The 21,448-nt window shown below is 40.7% G+C and overlaps 1 protein-coding gene across 1 annotated transcript in view; it reads left to right on the top strand.

Annotated features, from left to right (window-relative positions):
• The window catches only part of WDFY3 (WD repeat and FYVE domain containing 3), a 5,086,165-nt gene that overhangs the window by 3,732,327 nt on the left and 1,332,390 nt on the right, over positions 1–21,448 (top strand). The window lies entirely within an intron of this gene.

Here is a 21,448-nt window from a genome sequence, read left to right as displayed (position 1 = left end):
TAGCTGCAAAATATATATTTTTTATCATTGTGCAATTTGAAAGGCTTGGTGCTTTAAACAAACTACAGATGGAGTCATGCAAAGCTCTGTCTCTCTGATTCAGCAGTAAACAGCACAGCAAGACTGTGTGTCTTAAAAAAAACTTTGGATCCAGCACAGCATAGAAGCAGCGAGCAAATTAAAATAAAATTTTCAACTTTTACTTCTACATAGATTGAGTATATTGCCTGATATTGGTAGATTGTGATGACAGAAATTTGAGTGCCCATTTCCAGTTGAATTGTTTTATAATGGGTAGCTTTGTCATTATTGTTTACTGGAAAAATGTTCAAACCTACAAATTTAAAAATTTCTAACAAGTGGTGCTGTATAATACAAAGAGTATAATTTAAAACAATCAGGATGGTGCACCAAAGAGCACATGCATGTATGCATGGTCCTAAAAATGTGTGCAAGGTGCCTCCAGTTTGAAAATAGCCCAAAGGCAAACTTAATTTGCCACTGGCCAGATGCATTTTCTTTGAATCTAGGTTTCAATGCTGTTTCAGTGAATGTGAGTTTCAAAGCCAGAAAAGTGTATTGTTCATGCTAAGTCTGTTTTCATTGTGAGACTGTATTGTCTTGTTTAGCAAGTGGCTGTCAGTGTTTGTGCTATAAATTTTGAATTAAAAGTTTTAAATATCTCTAATTATTGTAGAAATGAAGAAAATAGTATGCACACTGACAGGTTTGAACAGTGTTTATGGTAACTGGGGAGAAATAGACAATTAATGGGGCACTGGAATGACCGGGGGGACTACTGTGTGTGTGTATGTGGGGGGGGGCCTGATCTATTACCCTGCCTAGGGCCCCATTTTATTATGATCTGGTTGTGACAGAGGCCACCATTCCCACTCCCAAAGGAGTGAGACAGCAGTAGCTGCTTACTAACATCTACTGTCACCCAAGCTACTACTAGGACTTAAGACATATGGATCTTGGGCAGGGTTTCCCTGTCGACAGTTAAAGGTTTATATCTCATTACGTAGGATCTCCTTGATGAGTTCCTGGTTAGGGAGGCATCTTTTCCACCAGTCAGAATTTTGCAATTTTTTTCTGTAAAATCCCTCGTTTGTGTATGTGCGAGCAGCCATAGTAAGATGCACCCTGCTGTAACACACCGTTTGAGTAAGCCATGTTTTTGGCATCCTTTCTGCTATATTATTGGGCACCATGATAATGTAATAATACATAAGCTACATAATAGTATGTTTGTTTATTTTTATTTATGCATTCAAACATTAGCGAATGTGTTTATTTTTATTTATGGATTCAAAAAAGAAAATGCTGAAAAAACAGAAGAACCTGAAAACAGATATTCAGATGAGCTGATAAAACTGCAAAAATCAGAGGTTGAAATGAAGAAAAGGCAGGCTGAGTATGAAAGCTCAAGAGATGTTTAAAAAAAATGATGGAATTAGAGGACAGAGCATGTGGGGAAAATCTGAGATATTCTACTGTACCAGAGAAACTTGAAGGAACAGACTATATTAATTTTTATGAAGGCACAAATGAGCAACTGGATTTGTATTCCTCAGAAGGAACTGTTAATTGAAAGGGCACATCATTTGTATGTTGCAAATCTGGCCACAAGAAAGTAGCCAAGATCTTTATTAGTAAAGATGCAAAGCAGCCAGCAGAAAGTGTGGATCCTGACAAAACTGTGGCAAAAGGGCAATGTATTAACATTTGGAATCAATGTGTTTGTGGAAAATGATTATTCACTGTTCACTAGGTAGAAGAGAAACACATTTATTCCAGTAGTCTTGCAGTGTCAAGAGGCAAGTGTGAGATACAAGCTGCTGTATCCATCTGTCTTCGGAATATCTTTTTTTTTGGAGAATAAGTCATTTTTAATGCAGAACAAGCTAAGGAGGAAATGTGTAAGTTTGTTCAACAGAAAAAAGCCATAAGCAGAAGGGGATTCTACTACTTATTCTTCTGATAATAAACCACACAGAGAGACTTTGCCTGTGAAACCTTTTCCACTGTTCCAAAGGAAAGTGCTTGAGAGACTGAGAAAAGCACAGGCATTGACCAGAGGAATCAGGAGCACCATGGACTTGAACTGGAATCTGGAGTTGGGAGATGGCGATGAACAGGAAGAAGACCCGCAACATGGAAATTAGTGAATAAATGTGAGACTGCAAAGCATCAATCACATTTGTGAAGTACGGCTGTATAAGAATGAGTGGAAAGAGTGGACATTTGCTTTCTAAAACTTGTGAGGAACTGAAAGACATATGCATCACTTCATGTCTTTAATGTTTGGAAAGGCTCTGAGGGGCGGAGGAACGAAAAAGGTAACTGTAAGCAATTTTTTTTCTTAACAGTATTTCTATGCAACATTAGTAAGGTATTAGTTCTTGTATGTGATAGTTATTAAACATATGTCTTCTTTCTTCCTCTTCTCTTTCTTCCTTTCTTTTGTTTAAGAAATGTAGGAATTAGAGTGCAAAAAGAAAAGAAAATCTAGACAAAAGCATGTTTAAATTAATAGCCTGTAATATTGGGTTGTTGAGGTGGGAGATTGGGTGCAGAAGAGTACACAGATCATAATATATGTAGAGCTGATATGTTTTCTCTTACTTGTGAATAGGTGAATGGATTAAAACCCTTGGCTTAATCTAATAACAAATATTGAGTGGAAACAAGTAAATATGAGAACATTTTTTCCTTTGATAATAAATGATCTGAAGTAGTTAATTTCATTTTATCTGCAACCTGTGGGTATTCGTATCAATATCGGATCTGAGCTGGCAAATTATTTTCTAGCATCTGCTCCAAGTTCCGAGCTCTTCCCCTACCCATAATTCACCACCATCTCCTGCCTTCCCTCAGATCTCGTTTGCCGCGCCACAGTGAGCACCGTGGTCTCTCTGCTCTGAGCTCAGGTTTAAGTAAGTTGGGATTGTTCTTCCTATTTAGTGAGCCTGTGATCGTTAGTGTATCCTACCTCCCACATTAGTGTTAACGCTTTGTTCGTCGGTTCAAAAAAAAAGTTTTTGTCTTGTCAGTTGCTGTTAGGCCCACTTTCTCTCAGCGTGTGTGTGTGTGTGTGTTATACTCTTTCTCTAGGGAGTGGCGTTCAGTTTTGGACTATGGTTGATCAGCCTAAATCAGTCTTCAAAAAATGTACAGAGTGTGGCCACAAGCTCTCACCGACTGATGGTTACACTTTGTGCGTAATTTGTTTGGGAGTGCCCCATTTATCCACCCAGTGTGCTATCTGTGTGGGTTTTAAACCAAGAGCTCTCAGGGATCGAAAGGCCAAATTAGTCGCCAAGGGTCTTCTCCCTGCTTCTATGCTGGATTCTGCTTCGGCCTTGGGTCTCCAGTACTCCCACCAAATCTCCTACCCAGACAGGGACTCAAACTCCCACTTCTTCTGGTGCTGGGCAGACACGCAAAAAGAAAAAGGCAGAGACAAGGACAGAGAAAGGTGCAGGGAGGATAAAGAAAGGAGGAGGGATAGGCCTCGCAAGAGATCCCCGGACAGGGAGCCTTTCCTTAGCCCTCCTTCTAAGACTTCGAGGCCAGTTTCCCCACCACTCTGATCACCCCGTTTCTCGCTGGAGCCACTGGAGTCTTCGGATCCGAGGCCTTCCTCACCCTTACTGTGCAGACCAGCCAGATCAGAGTCGGTTGCTTCTTCGCGATCGACTCTGAGCCTATTGGACTTAGACATGGACAGGATGATGCGGAGATTTCTTCAGGCCCAAATACAGATGGGAGGCTTGCCAGGCCCCTCTCCCTCTGGAGGGAGGACCTATATGCCCTTTTTCTTCCCCATCTCTCCTTCCCCAATCCGGGTGACCGCTTTGGGGTTTTTGGATCTGAGGCTGTTTGGAGCTGGTAGCTCAGTGCCGACGGTTCCTCCAACCTCGACTTCGGCTGTTGCCTTGATTTCCTCGGATCCGGCTAGTTCAGATTTGGGTGACTCTCGGAGCCGTGGACAGGGAGTCGGACCCGAGGGAATGGATTCTTCTTTGCCTCCGGCTTGTTTGGATCCAAACCATTCCCTTGGACCTCAGGCTACCCATGCTTGAGCTCTGATCCCCAGTTCGGACACGGGGAGGGCTTCTTCCTTGCTGGGTGCCAAAGAGGTACGCTCTCCATTGGCATTCGAAGTGGTGGAGAGGGTTCTCTCCCAAGGATTGAGACCTAGCCCATCTTCTCAGATTCCACCCAGACCCCGCTGCATTTGGCGTCTACTCCCTTCATCGTGTCTCAAGGACAGCCCGTGCCGGAGGACCCCCAGGTTACTCCCTCTGAGGAACCCCCTGCGGCTCAGGAGTCCTCTTCGGAGTGTCCCACTGAAGAGGGCAACTGTAAGCGCAAGTGCAAAAGGAGGCACTTGGACTCCCCTGAGTCCCTCACTACGGACACAGACTTGGAGGAAGGAGAAGGTTCCCCCAGTTCACCTCCCGAAGATGTCTCCTTCGGAGACATCATGGAGATTCTCTGCCAGAGGGGAGGTTAATCAGCCCCAAAACCTTCTACGGATGAGTCCGTGTTCCTGGAGGCCTTTGCCATGGGCCCATCTACTTCCTGGGTCTCCCCACCAGCGGATCCCTTGGTGGACCGTATCACCACACAGGCATGGAAGGAGCCTGACACTGTAGAGCCTACCCCCAAATACTCTGACAAGATTCTGTCTCCTCCTACCGACAGACAACCATGGTCTAAAGGAGCCCCCATTGACACTGTGATGGTCGCAGCAGCCACCAAGAAGGAACTAGCACAGGAGAGTTCCTCAGTCCACCATCCAGGCAAGGAGTCCAGGTCAGTGGATAGGTTTGGGAACCGTGTTTATTCATCAGCGACATTTTCCATCCGTGCGCTGAACTATTTGGCACATGTTATCCGGCTTCAACGAGACCTTGTCTCAAAATTCACTGAGTCACCCCCAGAGTCCTTATCGCAGCAGGACAAACAACTGTTCTCTGCGAAAATGTCGACTCGGAAGTCAGTATCAAACATGTCCTTACATCTCCTTTCCCATGCTATGGAAGGAGCGGCTAGGGCAGCTGGGACAAGTGCAGCCATGAGGCATCACGCCTAGCTCAGGTTGTGTCAGTTTGTGGACCCTTTCAAAGCATCATTTATTAATGCCCCCTATGACGGTTCCTCCCTTTTCGGGAAGACAGTATGTGACATTGTTGTCCAGAGCAAAAAAGACGGGAAGGCTTTGCTGTTGGGATCCGCTTCTCTAACCCTCAGCGGTCCTCTTCTTGGAATCAAAGAGGGCAAAAGAAGATGTGGTTCTGGAAATCTCAGTTTTCCCTCGAGTCTCAGGACAACTATTCCCCCAGAGGCAGAGGGGGACAGGATCAACGCCGACCCAGAGGTAGAAGGGGTCCTAGGAATTTTGGATCTAGAGAACCTTTTTCTGATGGGCCCACCCAACATCCTTGAGGGGTTGCCCAACTGTCCTACTCTGGAGACAGTCGGGGGGAGATTGTCATTGCACCCAGCGCCATGGGAGTCCATAACTGCAGATCATTAGGTGCTACAAATAATATCCAGAGGCTACACTATCCCATTTGTTGCCCCGCCGGGGCCTACAAGATACCTTTTGGATGTTCCACCCACTCACAGGGAGGCTGCAGCTTTAGAGGTTTTAAAGCTACTTCAAAAAACGAGCCATCGAACCAGTCCCCTTTGGCCAGTCCAGATTAGGCGTATACTCCAGGTTCTTTTTAGTGCCAAAAAAGACAGGGGACCTCAGGCCCATCTTGGACCTGTCAATCTTGAACCTGTCCATCGCCAAACAAAAGTTCTGGATGGTCACCTTACAGTCCATTCTACCTTATCTCCGAGAGTGCGACTGGATGTGCTCGTTAGAACTCCAGGATGCCTACTACCATATCAAAGTTCAAAGAAGCTCCAGGAGGTTTCTTCACTTCCGACTGTGAGCCAGTCACTTCCAGTTCAGAGCTCTACCCTTCGGTCTCACCACAGCCCCCAGGGTGTTCAAGGTAATGGCAGTCATAGCAACTCACCTGAGGCTTCAGGGAATTCAGGTCTTTCCGTACCTGGACAACTGGCTCTTCGCTGCGTCCACCAAGAGTCTTCTGTGTCTGGCCCGAGACTACTTTCTTCTCTTGGCAGATCGATTGGGGATTACAGTCAATGTTCACAAATCCCAGTTGCAACCAGTACAAGTTCTAGACTTCATCGGGGCATGGCTAGACACTTTGCAGCTAAACGTTTTCTTTCTTTCTTTTTTTTTTTTTTCAATAATTTTTATTTTTATTTTTGCATTAATAAATGTCACAAATAAAAACCATCTTACAACATGACCGTGTGCATATATATATATATATATATATATATGTGTGTGTGTGTATATATATATATATATATATATATATATATATATATATATATATACATACATACATACATATATATATATATACATACATACATACACACACACATATATACATACATACACATAAACACATATACATATGTTATACATTGATGTCAAATACCACAGGATATAGGTCATACAGCATATCTATTTACACTATGTACATAGATGTTTCATTGTTAATTCCACAGTTATATAGACAGTATATACATTCGTAATATCCAAGTTATTTAATATCTGAACTTGTATGTGTTCTTTGGTTCCATCATAGTGTATTTCTAAGTTGTTGTGTGATGAATTATGCTAATATGATGTTAAAGGTTTGTTCCCAAATTTCTCTGGATTTCATGTTTTTGTTTCTTTTATCTATTACTATTTTATGAGCTAAAAGGTGTTGTATAGCTACTTGTTTAAAACCCTCCCAAGAGATATTTATCGTATCTAGCCATTTAAAAGCTATATACAGTTTCATTAGTAGGAAAATTGTTAAAAGTGTATTTGCTTGTTTTCTTGGGACGTTGGGTGGGAGAATGTGTAACAGAGTGAATTCCCAAGTTAATGTTGATGTTTGATAACCCGTTTTTTGTAATTGTACCTTGAGAGAGTTCCAGAGTTTATAGACACATTTACAGCTCCAAAAATACATGGATTAAGTCCGCTATCTGGTCCTTACAGTGTGGGCAGAAAGGTGATTTTGATGTGTTAAATATGTGTAGGATTGCAGGTGTAAAATAAGCATTATTATTGATCATGAGCTGAGTGTATGCTAACTTTTTGAGGGGTAGAATCTTCAGTGTTAGATAGATTGCCTGGCTTATTTGCTGATCATCTATGGATGGTTTAATTTTTCTCCAGTAGTTAGAGAAGAGGAGGTCCTTCTGGTATTTGATTTCATTTATCATTTTATATGAATTGGTAATAGTTTTCTTTGTTGTGATAATAGTTTTCCAAAGTCTGCTACAAGTTTCTGTGTCACTATTGGTCATAGTAATATTTTGGAAATAACTGGAACACAGTTCTTTGATTTGTCTTAGGATTATTATGTATGATTTAGGGAGGTTTAAGTTGGTCCTCATTTCTTGTATTGAACAGTTAAGGTAGGGATAGATATCTTGGATTGTTTTATCTTTTAGTCTGGGAAAAGGGACTAAGTCCAGCATCTTATTGTTTATTTTTAAATTTGGGTTTTTATGAAGGGGTTGCAGTATTGTCATGGCATGTCTAAGGTTCAGGAACTGAAAGAGTTTTTGCACTAGGTTGATAGAATGTTTTAAGGGCTCTATAATGTTATAAGTTTGTATTTCTTTCTGCTTCAGGAATGGAAGTGCTTTGGGATTGAAACCTAGAGCTTTAATATATCTATAATATATTGTCACCCAGAGAGGAGACCAATTTTCCATTGACGGGTTATGTTCAGCTATTCTCAGTATTCTGTTAGTGTTAATGATCGAGTAGTACATTTTAAAATCTGGTAGATTTAGTCCTCCTTTGCTTTTGGGAAGTGTTAATTTTGGATAGGAGATTCTGTTTTTGGGTTCCCATATAAATTTTGCTAGGAAGGTATGAATTTGTTTGAAGAATTTATTATGTATTGTTGTCTGTGATGTCATGAATATATACATTAATCTAGGTAAAATGTTCATTTTGATTATTGATACTTTGGCCAAGAATGGTAGTTTTAGGTTGTTCCATCTTTTGCAGTCTTGCATTATATTTTGCCATTTAAGGTTTACATTGTGTTGGTAGAAGTCTTTGTTACTCTGGAAAAGGTGATTCCCAGGTATTTAGTTTCTTCTTTAATTTTTATTGTGTTTAACAATGGTATTAGTGAGATGAGTTTGGGTGTTTTTAGGGGGAAAATATTAGTTTTATTAAGGTTTAGTTTGTAGTTAGACATAGTCGAGAAATGTTCAATTGCAGCTATTATTTTGTTTATATCTGAATTTAGTGTAGTGCAGTATATGTTCAGATCATCTGCAAATGCAGTGAGGTATATTTTGAAGTTGTGTATTGATGGAGGATTGTAATATGTATTTTGTTTAATGTATAGAAAGAGTTGTTCTAGGTATAGGTTAAACAGGAAGGGTGATAGTGGGCATCCTTGTCTTGTTCCATTTTTTATTAGGATCGTATTTGACCAAGTTTTATTTATATACAGAGATGTGTATGGGTTGCTATAGAGAGTTTGGATGATCTGAATGAAGTTATTGGGTATATTAAAGTAGGGTAGTGTTTGGAGTAAGAATTCTAGATTAACCCTATCAAATGCCTTGTGGGCATTCACTACCATTGTGTAGGTGTTGATATTGTATCAGTTAGCGTAGGATATTAGTGCATCTAATGTTAATGTATTGTCACTAGTCTGTCTATGTGGTGTAAAACCGGATTGTTCTGGGGAGAGGATTTTTTCTATCAGATTTTTCATTCTGTTTGCAAGTATAGAGGTAAATATTTTAGTATCTATATTTAAGAGGGAGATGGGTCTGTAGCTGTCGGGGTTTTTGGGGTCTGTGTGTTCTTTTAATATAAATATAGTTTTAGAGGCATTAAAGTGGATATCATTTATTTTATAGTTTATTATGTAATTCAGTGTATAGTATAGTAGTTTGGCTATCAAGGGGGGAAAATGCTTTGTAAAATTCTGATGCGAGTCCATCGGGACCCGGAGTCTTATGCACTTTTAAGTGTTTGATTGTTGTAATAATTTCACTGATGGATATCGGCTCAGTTAGTGTTTTTGTTGGTCTAAATTGAGTTTAGGAATTTCAGTTCTTGAAGGAAAAGAGTTCTATCTTCCTTTGAGGTTTGTAGTATTTGTGCTCATTATATCTGAGTGTATATTTGTTCAAATGTTTTAATAATGTCTTCATTTTTGTGTAGTTTTGTCCCTGTAGTTTATTTTTGATATATTGGAGGCATTTTTGTGTTGGCAGATAATTCTGGCCAGAGCTCTAGATGGTATTTGAGCTTCTTCTGCGTAAGTGGCTAACATTCTGGCTTCATAGAAAGATAGGTTCCTGGTTTCTAACATATATAGATCCCTTTGCAGTTTTAAAAGTTCTGCTTCTGTTTGGTTCTTAGGGTTATTTATTAGTTCTTTTTCAAGATGCTCTATTTTCCCTTTCAGTATATGCTCCTCTTTCAGTTGTATTTTTTTATAGTATGCTGCTTTTTTGATAAACAATCCTCTGATTTGTGCTTTGGTTGCATGCAGCCCATTCTATGTCAGTTGGTATTTGGGAGTTAGTGATATTTGTAAGAGCTATTTTTAGTATTGCTTCTATTTCTTTTATTACATCCATTTTGGAAAGTAAATTAGGGTTTAATGACCAATTATGACCCCTATTCTCTAAATATATCTTTTTGTCCCAGTTAATGTTCAGTGTGATTTTGGAGTGATCTGAAAAGAACCTGGTATGTATAGTTATTCTTTGGTCCATGTTAATGAATATGTCAGAGATTAAGAATAAGTCTATCCTTGACCACATTTTGTGGCATTGTGAATAGAATGTGAATTTCCCTGTTTTATCTGCACTGTTCCCATGTTTAAAAGGGTCATATAGTTTGAAATCTTGTTTGAGTTCATTAAGGGCTAATGTGGCTTGTTTATTATGTGATTTGGTCAGATTAGTTTTATCCTTTTCTGGGTTCTGATATGTATTCCAGTCACCTCCAATCACTAGGTAGTGATCTTTAAATAGGTTTTAAGGTTGGGTATAATGACATAAAAAAGTGTTGTTGGTTATTACAGGGTGCGTAAACATTAAGTACCATTATAGGTTTTGGTATTGTAGGACTATTAAATGTTACATAGCACCATCTTCCCTCCTTGCCAGCTTTGTTTTTAAGTATTTTTTCCTTAAATTGGTTTTTAATTATTATGGCAGCCCCCCAGCACTGTTTGTTTTTCCCTCTGAAGCTATGATTTGACTTATCCATTTCTTTCTGCTAATTTCTGCCTATTGATCTGCAGTCAAGTGCGTTTCTTGTATTAGTATGAGGTTGGCTGTGGTTTTTAATGTTAGGTGTAAGAATAGTTTTCTTTTCTTCTTGTTTTGGAGCCCTTTAACATTCCATGATTCTATTTCCCACATTTATTTATTAGGTGTATTCCTTAGATATGCCATGTATATTAGTTTTGTTTTGTTAGTTTTGTTATGTGTTACTGTGTGATGGTTTAGGAAAGCATCTATTTATCCCCGTCCCTACACTGTGCCTAACTACTATATCCCTGGGCCAGGAATAATCAGGGGGGGGAGGATGAAGGTTCATTATATGGTTTACGTCTAATCTTGGAATGTGTTTTCTTTTTAGATATAGATTTACTCCATAGTATCCCCCCTGTGTTACTATAAACAATGTGGACAAAGCTGAACAAACTAGTTCCCTCAACAAACACTGCTACTTAATATCCCTAGCCTCTTCCAACATATTATTTATACAGTGATGGTATTGCATTTAAGGTACAGCATGTATTGTTTTTGTCTTGTGACTAATTCTTTCTAATAATATTTTTAAAACAGCATATTAATGTACATTCCTCAGTAAATTATAGCAATATGTGTACCATAGTAATATTGTTAAACAATCAATCTTGTCATTTTTACATTTTGCTCTCATTTGACTTCTTTTTCCTCCCCTTTACTTATTCAGGTTTCAGCCTTCTTTGGTGCCTATAGTGATGTTTTTCCACATCAATCTGTGTGGATTATAAAATATATACTTGGCACCTATTTAACAGAAGTAGGAAGTATAGAGAGACAAAAAAAAAAAAAAAAAAACAGCTTAGCCAAACAGTCCTTCTGCTATAGTTGACATATTAAGGCTATATTTACATTATCCCAGGATTGTTAGGTTATTTTACTAATTTCCTGAGATTACTTCTCTCCAGGATCTTTTAACACATTTCTAGTATTTACAAAAAAACATTTAACAATTTTTTCCCTTTTTTTTCCCCAATATTAATCTATGAGCTAGCATAATTCTGACAGTTTATTTATTGCCTATTATTTAAGGCTGGAGTTTCGTTCACCTACACAGTACTGGGTGTACTGTTTTAGTGAATAGTTCAGTTCAACAGTACCTTATTTCTTCAAGGTTTTGCTTGCAGGTTAGTTGACATCTATGGTGCAGCTTTCTTCTTTTAGCTGGTGCAGATCAATTTTCATTTTTCAGGCAGTAAAATCCTTTGGAGCTTGCTGAAATCCATTTTGTCTGACTGTTCTTAATGAAGCCATCAAAAGCCTAGGGGGACTGAATTTGCAAGCCAATATCCGAGATGGGAACTTCCTTCCTATATTCATGCATCGGAAACAGCAGTTAATTTTTGGTTCCCACCCAGGCTGTACTTCCCTTTCCTGTGTTCCTCATGGCTCACATCAATGACCCAAGGGCCTAGACAGCAAGGGGAAGATTTCAGAGTTGGATCCCAGCTAGAGTGCTCATGAATGGGGTCGTTTTTCCATCCAAGGGACCTTTATCTTTTTTTTGTGGATTTATTTCACTTCTGAAGGTGGAATTTGCTTGAAAACAGTCAGGAATGTCTCTTTTGCCTCTTTGGGGTTAGCAACCATGTATTTAACCTCTTTGATGTAAAAGATTAACTGATTTGGATATTTCTTCTGGAATTTGATTTTTTTTTCTATTAGGAACCTGCAGTATGGAGATAGTAGTTATCTTGCTTGTCTTATTTGTATTGGGAGGTCTTGAGCAAAGGAGATTTTATTATTTTTCCAGGTGAGTGTGCCTTTTTTCTTTGCTGCCAGTATGATTTTATTTACATCTTGGTAGTTTAATATTTTAATATAGACAGGTCTTGGTTTCAGTGATGTTTGCATTTCCCTCAGGGCTCTCTCTATTGTTATTTGCTGCATTTCTTCAGATTCCTCTAGGAGGGAATTTATTATTTGCTTGATTGTTGGTATTAGATTGTTATGAAGTACAGTTTCAGGTATTCCTCTGATGATGATATTGTTCCTTCGAGATCTTGCTTCCAGGTCTGTTAATTTTGCTTGTAAGTCTTTGTCATGGGCATCAGGTTTTGAGAAATAGAGTCTATTTTTATTTCATTCTCTATTATTTTGGACTCAGATTTTTCCATTCTGGATATTATTTGGCTGAATGAGTCACCAAAGGTTTGAAATTGTAATGATAAGTCCCTTTAATGCTTGCTGGATAGGTAATAAGGCATATTTTATGTCTTCCAGATTAGTTGGCTGGTCTGTCTTGGATTTATTTGTATTTTTAGAGTTGTCAGTTTGTTTAGTTGTCTTTTGTCTTTTTGAAGTTGTGTCTTTCTCAGGTGAGGCTAGTACTGAGAATTTGGTCTTAGTTGTTGTTGTTTCCATATTATTTTCCTCTTTTGACAGCTTGCTGTATAGTGTTTTACCAATCTTGCAGTCAGATGCAGGGCCTTAGTAGCACATTGCTTAAGCTGTTATTCAGAAATCTTAGTTAATCCTGCTGTTTCTGAGCTGAATCTGTCACTTTTTCTTCCTCTTTTGTTTGCTGGATGATATTAACAGTAAATATCTACAGTTATTTCTGTATTATTAAATCTGCATTGCCTTCTCGGTTTGTTTTAATCCAGGGTATATAGAGACCTAGGTGATAGCAGTGCTCACAGAACAGTGGCCATTTTGAACTGCCAGCTAAAAGTTTTCTTAACACCAGAAAGTATCTTACATCTCAGGTGTCACATAGCTCAAATAGTGAACCTCAAATTTCCAAAGGCGAGCGATGTTCTCCGGGCTCTGGGCTCCATGGCTGCCTCTATATCTATTCTTCCTCGCGCACGCCTTCATATGCGGGTTCTTCAATCGACTCTGGCGGTCCAGTGGTTGTGGCTAGACCTGCCCATGGATTTTCCGATTAGAATCAGTCACACCTGCAGGATGTCCCTCCTTTGGTGGCTAAGTTCACTGGAGGTTGTAGCAGGACACCCCTTTGTGTCATCCCCAATCCAAGCCACAGTGACCATGGATGCCTCCCAACTCTGGTGGGGGGACATTGTTTGGGAAGGGCAGTCCAAGGCATGTGGTCCCAGACAGACCAAGTTGCACATAAATGTTCTAGAGATGAGGGCAGTGCTTTTAGCATTGAAAGCCTTTCACACACTCCTCCCTCTTGGAATGATTGCAATTCAGTCAGACATGTCGGTTGTCTGGTATGTCAACAAACAAGGGGGAATCAGATCCTGTCCCCTGTGTCACGAGGCCATGAGAGTGTGGGAGTGGGTTTCTGATTGCAACGCACATCCCGGGACACTCCCAACATTTTAGCGGACAGATTGAGTCTGGCTATTCTTATGCTGTACGTGTGGTCTCTGAAACAATCAGTAGCAGAGGAGATGTTCCTTACATGGGGAGACCCTTGCTGCGATCTCTTCGCATCTCCTTCCAATGCAAAGTGCAGTGAGTTCTTTGCTCTGATTCTCTCCCCAGGGAATGCCCCCAGAGACGCTCTAGTCCATGTTTGGCCCCCCGGGCTTCTGTATGCTTACCCTCCGTTACCACTCATTCCGAAGTTTCTTCAGAAAGCTTGCCGACTCGGGTGCAAAGTGATCCTCATTGCCCCATTCTGGCCTCGCCAAGTTTGGTTTCCCTTCCTTTGGTCTCATCTTCTAGCTCCTCCGTGGATTCTGGATCCCTGGCCAGATCTAATCTCTCATCCTTCGGGTGCCTGCCCGCCTAACCTGGACAGCCTCAAGCTGACAGCTTGGTTGCTCCAGTTCCATTGACTGCCAGGACTCCCGGTCTTTCATCCCCTGTAAAATCTATACTAGTGGCCTCTCTTAAAGCTTCCACTAGGAAAGTTTATTGCAGTAAATGGAAGCGTTTTTCCATTTGGACGTCTCACAGGAACCTTGATCCTTTTACAACCCCTGTTCCGATGGCGTTAGATTTTTTGACTAGTATCTTTCAGCAAGGAGCTAGCTTCTCCACGGTGAAAGTACAGTTGGCAGCCATTTCTAATTTTCATGTTGGGGAAGATAACATCACCTTAGCTTCTTCTAGGCTGTGTAAGGCTTTTCTTAAAGGCATTTTTCTTTTGCATCCTCCTGTCAAAGATTTGGTGCCTCCTTGGGACCTTACCTTAGTCCTCCAGGTATTGGTGGCTCCCCTGTTTGAACCTGCAGCTTCAGTGCATCTAATATATTTGTCTTGAAAGACAGCCTTTCTAGTGGCCATTACATCAGCCAGGAGGGTTTCTGAGCTTCAGGCTTTGTCTGCCGTGTCTCCTTATTTGGTCTTTCATAAGGAATAGGGTATCTCTCCATACAAATCCTTCATTCTTACCCTAGGTGGCATCTGTATCAAACATAAACCAGTCTATTAATCTACCCGATTTCTTTCCCAATTTCCAAAACAAGGGTGAATATAAACTTCACTTGTCGGATGTTCATAGACAACTTCATTTCTATCTTCATAGAACAAATTAATTCCGCAAGTCCAACCAATTGTTTGTTTCCTTTTCCAAACCTTTTTTGGGAAAGGCCATTTCCAAAGTTTCCTTAGCTAGATGGATCACTCTTTGCATTTCATATGTTTACAAAGCAAAAGGTTTATCTCCTCCTGTTATAATTAAAGCTCACTCTACCAGGTCCATGGCGACTTCTGCTGCCTTTTAGTCTAGGGTTTGTTTGGATGACATATGCGCAGCAGCAACTTGGGCAAATCCACATACCTTCATTTCTCATTGTAAATTAGACCTGATTTCCAGAGGAAGAGCATCCTTTGGCTCTGTGGTGCTCAGGAATATCCTTCCATGAGGGCCTCCCAGGATTTAAGTAGCTGGGGACTCTGTCCAACAGGTTTCAGATAAAATGAAGTTAACTACTTCAGAGAAAGAAGTCATGTACTCACCATAATGTTCCATCTGAGTAGTTATACTTCATTTTTATGCAACCTTCCCTCCCTCTGTCCCCCTGACCTTATCATATCCATAAGTATGTTGGTTTCTTTGGGCTGAGTTGCTAATGTGTATAGTTGCAGCAAACTCGATCTGAGGGAAGGCAGGAGATGGTGGTGCATTATGGGTAGGGGAGGAGCTTGGAGCAGATGCTAGAAAATAATTTGCCGGCTCGGATCCGATATGGATCCGAATACCCACAGGTTGCAGAAAAATGAAGTATAACTACTCAGATGGAACGTTATGGTGAGTACATAACTTCTTTTTTCAGCTTGTCTTTTAGGCTGCAACAGAGAAGTACTTTTTTACATTTTTTCTCTTACTTTTCTATGGAGGCAAGCTGATAGTAGGGCAATAAAAGACTGGGCACTGTTTTCTTCACTGTGCAGAGTTAATGATTTCTTAAAACATGCAAATAGTTTTCACATGTAGGGAGGGGGGGAAAAAAGATAAAAAAACAACAGATACCAATTAGCTTAAGTATAAACACAAGCAGTGACAAGTGTCTTAGTTTGGATAAGCTCAATTTCAATTTAACTAGCACCTGTGTTAGCAGTTTCCTGTTTGGCATAAATGTTCCTATTAGGAGGGTTAAATTTAATTATTTGAGAACGTATAAAGTTGTATGTGTTTGTAGTAAGTTAATGGGTTATGGTGGTGTTTTTTTGGGGGTGTGGGTCATTTTTTTGTTTGAGAATTTTTATTAAAACAAAATGTCTTATAAAATATGACTTAGATTCCAGTGTTGATAAGAAAAAAATGTTGAGTATTAGTCTGCCAAACATTAATGGGTGCATGTAACACAAAAGCTGGAGTTAGCCATTTAAAAAGCTGCCATATATAATAGGTGGGAATAATGACTTATCATCATAATGGCGATACTTTCCGTAGTATCTTGGAATGTGAATGGTCTGAGATATAGACAAAAAAGAAAATACTTAATTGTATTAAAAATGTAGAGTGCAAATAGCAGTGCTACAGTAGGTACATTTGGAAAGAACTGAGCATGTGAATTTTATAAAGAAATAAATAATTTCAGGATGGATAGTCTGGAGAATATAATTGTTAGAAGAGCTCCAGTAGTGATAGAAATGGGAAAAAAGATAATAATGGCACATTTGTAATAGTAAGGAGTTACTGCCAAATGATGAGGATTATACTGGCATGTATTTATATTCTGCCAAAAACTGAGATTTTAGTGTTTAACAAAATTGAGAGAAGTAATTGGTGGGGACTAGAATTTAATTTGCAGCAATGAGGGTGTATCTAGGGTGCCTAGAAGGGCATATAACAAAAGATGGTAGATTTCTGAAGAAATTTAGGAAAATATTTGTTTTGAAATATGTGAATTCAATAGCAGGAACCTGGAGAGAATTTACATATTATTCCCCAATGTACAATAACTGAGCTAGACTTTATAGAAATCATATTACAGAGGACCATGTCCATCTAATTGAGAACGTTGGTGTGCATACAATAACTATTTCAGATCATCTACCAATAATTCCTAAGATAAAAATGCTGGTTAATGAAATAAAGATAAGACACTGTGGCTACTCCACCTACCTGTTAAAAAGAGAGTAATTTTAAGGAATGGGTGGTGGAAAATATCTACGGGTTATTAGAGAAGATAGCACTCCAGAATTTATAGCTACTGAATGGGGTAAAATGAAAGTGGAGTTTAAAAATAGGGTAGAAGTAAAATAGAGAGAGATCATGAATTAATAAGGATCGTTTAGAAGGGCTGACAAAGGTTAAAGCATTACAAAATAGGGGGAATATCACAGAACAAGAGAAGGTGCAATTTCAGAGTGCTAAAGAGAAAATAAGGTACCTGGATAGTATGCACGAGTTTAGAAAATTGCTGTTAACAACTGTTTTTGAATAATACCTCCAGAGTGCAGAAACTTATGACATAATGACTTGGGTAACAAAAAGTAGAAAGGGTCATTGCCAAACTTAAGGAGCCTGTAACAAAATATGTTTGTATAAAGCAGAGAAGTGGGGAAATCGAGAAAAACACACAAATGGAAATATTTATGGAAGTCTTAAGTATGGGAAGGTTAGAGGTAGATGATGCTCAACAACTAGCAGTTAAGATAGGAGGAGGAGAGCTAAAAATGGTGATGTATAACCAATCTACAGGAAAATCTTCAGGAACAGATGGTATTCCATTAGAAGTTAGGAAGGAGGAAAGTGATAAAGATCTGGAAGGTTTTGTTTAACAGTATTTTAAAAGGAGGGGAGGCACCAATGTCCAGGAAAAAAATCTGTGGCATTTCTAGTACCTAAAGACAGTAAAGATCCATCTGATCCAGCTTCATATAGCCTCACTTCAAGTCTAAACATTAATTATAAAGTGTTTTTATGTCTATGTTGGCTAAAAGAATGGCAAAGAGCATGCCTAAATTGATAGATATGGAACAGTGTGGTGGTTTGAAAGGGAGGCAAACATTTGACAACTTTAACTAAGCAATCATGTTCCAGAGGGAAACAGAATGTAACCTGGAGAGAATTTACATATTATTCCCCAAGGTACAATAACTGGGCTAGACTTTATAGAAATCATATTACAGAGGACCATGTCCATCTAATTGAGAACGTTGGTGTGCTGTTATTGCTGGATCTTAATGCAGAGAAAGCATTTGACAGAGTAAGCTGGGAGTTTGAGTAGGGCAATGGAAGCATTTGTCTTTCCTGATGCAATAATATGGTTAATTGTGATAAATGAGGGTTCAGAGCCAAAATCAAAGTGGGAGGGTTCCTCTCGGATATGTTGTGTCTGAACAAAGGAACCAGGCAATGGTGTCCTCGTTCCCCTTTGTTATTTGCCTTATGTTTAGAACCACTGGCAAAGAAAATAAGGGATTCAGAAATTCAAGGATATAACTGGTATGGTGTTCAAGAAAAGTTTGTTTGTTGCAGATGATATTATTTTGTGCCTGATGGAACCAGAAAATCCCTATCCCTCTACTTAGTTTCATACAGACTCCTCAGAGGTGACATCTGTATGGCATACAAGGCAATCACGGACCCCACCTTGATTGAACTGCTGCATATCAGCAAGTCAAGTTCCACTCGAGTAACTCGCATGCGCGACTTCAACCTGTTCTGTGACATCAACAGGAATTGTTGGTGGGACAGATTTGTGTCCCAGAGACTCCCCCATCTTTGGAAGAGACTCCCTCTCCACATCAAGCAGAGTACCTCTTTACCCCTTTTTAAGCGCAACCTGGATAACTGGATGGGAAACTGAAAATACACCCCTGGAATTCCACCCATGATATCCTTCAAGGATGCATCTGCAGTCCTTACAAATGGGTTGTCCTGGTCTCAGGCAGCCCTTCGGTCGGCCGGATTCCAAAGTCTGGGTCTGGCCTCGGCTGATGTCGCACTTCACCCGAAGTCATAGCTGCAGTTCTGCGGGTATAAAGGCATCAGCCGACGCCATTTTCCTCAGTGTTTCTTGCCGCGTGGCGCCCGAACCAGAAGCTGTTCGCATGTGCCGGTCGGTCAGAACCAGAGATTGCTACTACCGAAGACTTCTAAAAAGCTAAGTACCCCGTTGGGGACTCTTTCTTGCCTCAGCCGATGTCAGAAAAAGTGAATAACTGTTTAACTTGTGGGAAACAAATACCTCATAAAGATTTCCACTCTTACTGCCTACCTTGTTTAGGCCCAGACCACGACGTAGCAGCCTGTCTAGCCTGTACTTCTTTCAACCGGCGGACACTTAGACGTCAGTCGGAATTTGCTGAGGAGTTTTTCGGCTCCGCTTTTGCTTACAACATGCCGTCGGAAACTCCGACTTCACAATTAGCTAAAAAGCGCAAGGAAAAGGACCGACACTCGCGGTCCGCGGTTTCGGCCGAAACCGCGGTTAAGTCAGCCGCGAGTGTCTCAGTTTCGGCTGAAACCGAGGCCTCGGTTCTTCCTTCGGCCGAAAGCTTGCCTCACACCGAGGCCTCATCCAGCATGGCTGAATCTGCTACTGAAATCCCACCTGCTCTTTCAGGTTCACAGGAATTATCTGATACTATCCCTTTAGATATATCCACTCCTGCACGTGGAGCTGCTAGGCCCCCTGCATCCATGTCGATTAAGGCTTTTGCCAGGGCTAAAGCAGCAAAATCAACCAAGACTGTGCCTACTAAGACCCCCTCTCACAGGCCTAGCTCTAGTACTCAAATGCTTAGTCTAGCAGAGGATTTCATTTCTTTGATCAGGGGATCCCAACCTCACCCTGACAGGGCCTCTCACCCACCTCCAGAGAAGAGGCCTAGAGCAGAGCCCCTGAGCCAGTTTCTTCAGATTACTCTTCTGATGATTCAGAAAATACAAACCCTCCAGAAGGCCCTTATTCTCCTTATGAGGACTCTGATGCAGAAGACTCCATTCCTTCTGCCTCTCCCTGAGGAATTTTCTTTGGGGAAACCTTGCATGCTATGAGGGAACAATTTCAATGGCAGGGCCAGGATTTTTCAGACTCCAGGAAAAGGCTTAGGACCTTTTTGCATTTGCCACAGCATAGGCCTTTAGCCATTCCCCCAGTACTTACTGTTGTAGATGATGCATTTAATGATGCTTGTTCTGCCCCTGATTCACTCCCTCCGGCCCCTGCTAAGCCCGACAGGTACTACAGGGTTCCGGACACACATTATCATTTGTATAAGGCCCCTTTTGCAGATCCTGAAACTATTTCACAGGGACCCAAGGCTGTAGCAGCTACCTCTGCCAAAAAAACCCTCCCCTCTGAAAGGGAATCTAGGGCCTTAGAGAGATGGGGTAAAAAAGTTTATACTTCTGCTACTCTTTCGGCTAGGGCCTTAAACTGTCAATTCCACATGATTCAGTATCAGGAATTTATGTTAGACCAGTTAACTAAAAACTGTCCTCGCCTGAACCATTAGACAAAAAATCTCTTCAGGAAATGGTACATAACATTCAGCAGGTCAGTAATCATTCCTTAAAATGCGGCTATGATGCACTGGAGGCTTCCTTTAGATCAGCTATGACTGGTACAGTGATCAGAAGGCATGCATGGTTAAAAGAGCAGTCCTTACCAGACCATGTAAAATCAAAGCTCCTAGATGCTCCCATGGATAAGCATAATTTGTTTGGCTCACCTGCACTGCAGGTGCTGAAGATGGTGGAAGAAAGCAAAATCTGTCCAGATGGTCAAGGATTTCTTACAGGTCCAGCCTCCAAGGTTTAGTAGGAACTGGCCTTCCAAGAATTGGTCCTTTCCAGACACCAGAGCACAGAGAGGCAGGAATAGGCGCCCAAGAGGCAGGGGTCAATCCAGAGGTGCCTACAGGGGACGTCAGTGGCAGCCTAACAACCAGCAGTACTGCCACAGATCCAGCCACTACCACTTCCACAGGACAATCACAGTGACTTGGCTCTGAGACCGCCTACCAGGGAACAACTAGATGCACCCTTAGGCGGAAAGCTAGCCTTATTTTCAGTAAACTGGCATTACATCACAGGAGACAAATGGATTTTACAGACAATAGACAAAGGTTACAGGTTTCACTTCCATACTCTGCCAAGGAAGAGAGGAATGCCAAACCTACCTCCAAATCAAAAGACAAAAGCTCTAGAACAAATAGACAACTTAATAAGGATGAGAGCTATAGAAAAGGTACCGTCTTTGGAACAAGGGCAAGGATTTTACTCCAGACTTTTCCTGGTGCCAAGAAAAGAAAACCAATGGAGACCTATTCTAGACTTGTCCGCTCTGAACACATATCTCATTGTTCCAAAATTCAAAATGCTGACCCTACAGCAGCTTCTTCCCATGCTGGGCAAGGAGTCTTGGCTGGTAACTCTAGATCTCAAGGAGGCATACCTGCACGTCCCCATACGACCAAATTGCAGAAGATACCTCAGATTTCTTTCAGGATCAGAGCATTATCAATTCTCAGCATTGCCCTTTGGCTTATGTACTGCGCCCAGAGTATTCACGAAATGCCTGGCATCAGTAATTGCTCATTGCAGGCTTCAGGGAATTCAAATTTACCCTTACCTGGACGACTGCCTGTTACAAGCGGACAACAAAAACAAATTGAAAAAGGTCATTCATCTGCTACAAGCCCTGGGATACACAGTCAATAT

This window comes from Protopterus annectens, chromosome 17.part0 (genome assembly GCF_019279795.1).
Source record: "Protopterus annectens isolate FY-2018-M chromosome 17.part0, PAN1.0, whole genome shotgun sequence".
In the NCBI taxonomy this organism is placed as follows: domain Eukaryota; kingdom Metazoa; phylum Chordata; order Ceratodontiformes; family Protopteridae; genus Protopterus; species Protopterus annectens.
This window is presented reverse-complemented; position numbering and strand designations above follow the sequence as displayed.